Raw genomic sequence first — 5,307 nt, 5'->3', positions numbered from 1 at the left:
GGTACTGGCTGCTCATGTAATGATAGTCTTGGGAGCCCCAGACAATGGTGGGCTGTTGACCTGTCATTTGCTGGGTCGACCATTGTGATGGTGGAGGCTGCCACTGGTGACTCTGGGACACCGTTTTTGGGGGGTACTGCCAGCTGGTGGAGCTTGGTAGGTACGACTGAAGTTGTGGCTGGATTTGGGCGACCTGTTGCTGCTGCTGCTGTGGGAATGTGGGCATCTGCTGGAACATCTCCTGGCGCTCTTCAGCCTGCCTCTGTCCCTCGTGTAGCACTGCCATGAGTTTGATCTGTGTGGCCCGTTTGATGTCCCCAGGAAGCTGTGCCAGACCCTCATCTATATGTCTGGCAAAGGCGGAGGGACCACCTTTCTTTCCAGACATAAAGTCCATCAGACTTCGCTTCAAGTCAACACCTCTCCGAGAGGGGGGTTCTGTAGACAGGGACTCTGACCCAGAGTCTGACTGGGTGATGACTGCTGTTGGTGGGGGTACTGCTGGCCCCGTAGCTGTGGCTGTTGTTGGTGTTCCCCTCCCTCTACCTCTACCACGGATGCTCGCCACGTTTCTGCGTTCCACAGTTTCGATGTGGTCTTTGAGGAAGGAGAACTTCTCCCACACCCACTTGTCCGTGGCAGACAGGTCCTCGACTGTCTCAGCACCCTCACCGGACTTTCCCACAGTCCTCTTAAGGCGGCTCATCTGGGTACGGTTGGACTTGTAAAAGGTTTTGAGGGCTGCCACCTCAACACCCATGTCAGCAGCTTTGTCCTCCCAGCTTTGTTCTCTTTGTTCTGCGTGTCTTTATAATCTGTCATTCTCTTTGAGTAGATGGAGGGATTGTCTTTTAGCCAGTCAATGACCTCTTCTTTTTGCGCCTCTGTCAGTGTTGAATAGTAGTAGGGTTTGTTCGTACGCTTTTTGCGGGCGGCTGCAGCTGCTGGCACTGGTGTGATGTCTGGGAGATCATCCCCTGCAGGGTGAGGCTGTGGCTGCTCTGGCTCTGGAACCAGCATGGCTTCATCTTCTGCCGGCGGTGGTGTTGGAGACCTCGGCCTTTCAGCCATCTGGCCTCTGCCTGTCCCTCTCTGGCTCTTCTTTGCTGCACCTCTACCTCTCTTGGGTCCCATCTTTGTGTGTTTTAGTAGTTTTTCAGGTTCAGGATACTTCTTCTTCGTTTGGAAACAAAGCAATAAGTGGCACTCAAGTCGCAGCGCTATTTTTAGGGATGGAGACAGAGCGTGGGTATCAGGAGCACGTGAAAGAGCGTGAGAGAGCGTGAGAAAGCTTGCCAAGCGTAACAAAGCCTAACAAAGCGTGTCAATCCTTGATAAAAGCGTCTCAATTCGTGGCAAAGCGTTAGAGTCCTTCATGAAAGCGTAACAAAGCGTGTCAGATCTTGATGAAAGCGTCTCACCTCGTGTCAAATCTTCCTGCCAGATCGTAGCAAATCTTAGACATCTTAACGAAGCGTGTCAAGTGGTGACAGATCGTGAAGACTGGGGGCCCCGCTTTGAACCAAGCTCTGTTAAGCTTTCCTACGCTTTGAGTCAAGTTTTGCTGAGCTTTGTTACGCTTTGTTAAGCTTTGATACGATTGTGGCGCTTTAATCAATTCGTGACAGAACGCCCCAAATTTTTAAACAGTTTAAAATTTGTTGGCGCTCTTGCCGAATGTCCCACTTTACTCCAAGCTTTCCCACGATCTATTACGACCCTGACGCTTTAATCAAGCTTTGTTACGCTTTGGTGCCGCTTTGCACGCTGCTTTAAAGCGCCGTCAAAGCGCCATCAAAGCACCGTTGTTGTGAACTAAGCATTACGAGTTAACATCGGTATTACGTTGTGGTTGAAGAATAAACGAGATTGAGTTCTAGTTTACATGACGTGTCCGTTTCAGTTTTCACTTTCGTGACTGAGAAGATCCTAACCTTCCCTTCCCCCACAGTATCCGTTTTTTCGGGTGTGTATTTTTTTATTCATACAGTCAGATTAAAATCACTGTTGGTTCTCTTTCTAAGATGGCTTACACCCACTAACTTTCCAGCTATGCTCGTTCGCTCGCTACGCCTGTAAGTTTCGTTTGGCTTCAAAGTTTTCTTAATCACCGCCCTTCTGTGGAATTTAAAATAACTATTACACAGACAGGACAGTTGTCAATAACATCTACCTTGATGGTTTGAAAACACTAGTGGGATGGGGTAACGATGCAACTACGTACATGTACCCCGGATACGCACCCCTACGCACAGTCGATCCAGCTGGACCACGGCGGCGATCTAGCGTAGCGTAGTGCAAGGCCATGGCGGACACCGATACGGCGTACCAGTCACGGTGTGCCGTTCGCTCGGGCGATCACTGCAATGCTACTCCACACCACACCACACATCAGTCACTCATTCACTCACACGCAATGTAATTGAGTTCAATACAGTAATATCTCTTTCTTAGTTTTCCATATGAGATTATGGAAACAAGTTCCAGAAAGTCATTTTAAATTATCCAGATTCACGGGCCAATGACTGTGAAACTAGTCCGTTCACTGTAGATTTTTCTCCAAATTTTCCGCTTTTTAGAGGCAGCAAATCCAGCGGTATTGACACCGCTACAAAATAATAAGTTATGAACTCCCCGCCAACCCATAGTGGACTCAAGCATATTTGTTATATATGTCGCATAAACTGAGCTTTCGCCTATTATGGGTTGGCGGGTCGTTCATTATTGTTTAATTAATTGGTAGGTCAGTATATTGCTTTCCCTCTAGACTTTGGTGAAATTAAATTTAGTGTTGAACAATAACTGAATAAATTATTATTATTTTTAGTAAATTTTCTTAATATTGCCAAATAAAAAATAAAATATTGTTCTTTTAATCAATTTGAACTATTAAGGATGGTCATTAATATCATATTTTTGAAACGAAAAATATATAAAATGCATGAACCAGATTTGAAACAAGCAAATGTTATGTATTTTGGTAAAAACAAAGTCAATATTTGCATAGAAACATGTTTGTGTACCCCTACTTTTCATTTATCCTTTGCTATGGTGATGGAACTGTTCACTCATCAAAATATCAAACATGACCAATGTCTTATTAATAATACTTACAATGATACTGTTACAAGAACTCCATTAATCATTCAAGTAAGCACCATTGCAAACCCAACCAATTATAGCTGGTTACCATGAAAACAACACTTAAAATTGGTCAATATACCAACTTGTCTTTTCACTCAATAATAACTAATATATTTATGGTCTAATGTTATTTTATTATACCATTCACAGGTTAACAAAAGCTTAGGCCTATCTCCAGGACGCCATACTATGACGCAGGGCCTCAAGTTAGATAAAATAAGAAAGCATAAAAAAGACAATCATCAAGAGAAGTCAAACGAATACGCATCAGGCTTAAAGAAGGAAAGTACAAGTTTAATGTTGCCCAAACATGTACATTTATTTACCTACCGCTAATTTCTATTTTTTCTTATTTCAGATACACAAGCAGATAATGTGCAGATAGCAGCTGTGCATGGAGACAATTGCTTCAATGCATACACATTTCCTTCAAAATCTATGTCTTTTGGTGCAGAATTGGCAACAAAAATTTCAGTTAATCAAAATACTGGCAAAATGTTTTATGGTGGTAAAGAAGTTAATTCAGTGCCTTTGAGAGAGGGGCTCTCAAATTTCCTTTTATGGTTGAAATTAATTCCAAATGTTGTTTTAGTTAGTCATAATGGGTATTTATTTGACAGTCGTTTACTTATTAGGTCTTTACAACGCTGTAACTTAGTTGAGGAGTTTCAGACCTGTTGTGCAGGATTTCTAGACACGCTTCCTCATTTTAAACATGTATATCCTGGCAGATCATCTAATAAACAGGAATGTCTTGTTCATGATATTCTTTACAAAACCTATGAGGCACATAATGCACAGAATGATGTCATAGCATTACAAGAACTGTTTTTGCAATCTAATCACAGTAATAGTTTAATTCACTCTTTCACAATAGACACTTTCTGGACAAGAAAAAGTCTAACCTGTCAACATTGAATCCTATGATTGAATCTTGTACAATGTCAAAATCCATGGCTGACAAAATTGCATCATCTGGTCTTCAACATCAGCATTTGCGTATTGCATTTCAAAGAAGAGGTGCTGATGGTATACGTTCACTTTTCACAGAATTACATAATGAAAAGGCTAGAGTAACAAGATAAAATAGGATTATAAACTCTGTCACTACATATTTTGAATCAAGCTGATCAAAAGTAATTTTTAGTGACTGTCCTATTAATACACTGTGATCAAATATGATTTGACACTGCAAATGTACCCTATGTAACACCTTTCAGGGATATATATATTGTATTTTATTTGAGTATATTGAGCAGAATGATCTTATAATATACATGTATTACACATTTATTGTTTACTAGTCTATCAGAATCATGTCTCTAATAGAAAACAACTAAAATGTATATGTACATGCATTTATGTTTACCTTGAAAATAATTTTTTTGTATTTATTTAATTTTTCCATTACTTGCTATCTTCATTCTTCTGTATGATAGGAGTAAATGAAAACGGCCCCTCTCCCTACCCCAATTCACCTACCCTAGATTAGTCATAACCTGATCACATAACACACAGGATGTAGCAGGTAAATAAAGCATACCCTACCCAACACACCTACTTTGAATTGATCATAATTTGATCACATAACACACTGGATATAGAAGGTAAATAAAACACCCCACCCTAGATTGATCGAAAGTGATCACATAACTAGGGAAGGTGCCATGTACAGTTGTCTTGACTGATGCACCTCCCCTTCCACCGTGGTATTATTGTAATGCAATAACAGATTAGATGTGGTATTAAACTGCTCCGTTCCCTTTCACCTCAACAAAGATAGGCCATGACTAAAATAGTATGTATAGTGTTACCTTTAATATTTACATGGCATTAAATTTGACACATTCTTAACTTTTAAAATGTGGTTGCCATAGCAACACAAAATTTTAAATTGCAATCATCTCCAAAAATGCAGATAATTTAGCATAATTCAGTATCATTTCGCTATACAGAGCTTTGATTATACTTTTCTGATAAACTGACTGATTCACCAGATATTGAAGTCGCATTTGAGAAAAAAAATATTATTTTTCTGATATTTAGGAGTTAGTTTAGTCTATGTCATGAATTGCTCAGTTTTAGGCAACTTATTGACACTAGAGGGCGCCACATCTCCAAAACTTGACCAGTGATCATACATTTTTTTTTCTTGAATACTCT

This window comes from Saccoglossus kowalevskii, chromosome 19 (assembly GCF_978046115.1).
Source record: "Saccoglossus kowalevskii chromosome 19, keSacKowa6.1, whole genome shotgun sequence".
In the NCBI taxonomy this organism is placed as follows: Eukaryota; Metazoa; Hemichordata; class Enteropneusta; family Harrimaniidae; genus Saccoglossus; species Saccoglossus kowalevskii.
Note: the sequence above shows the minus strand (reverse complement) of the source record.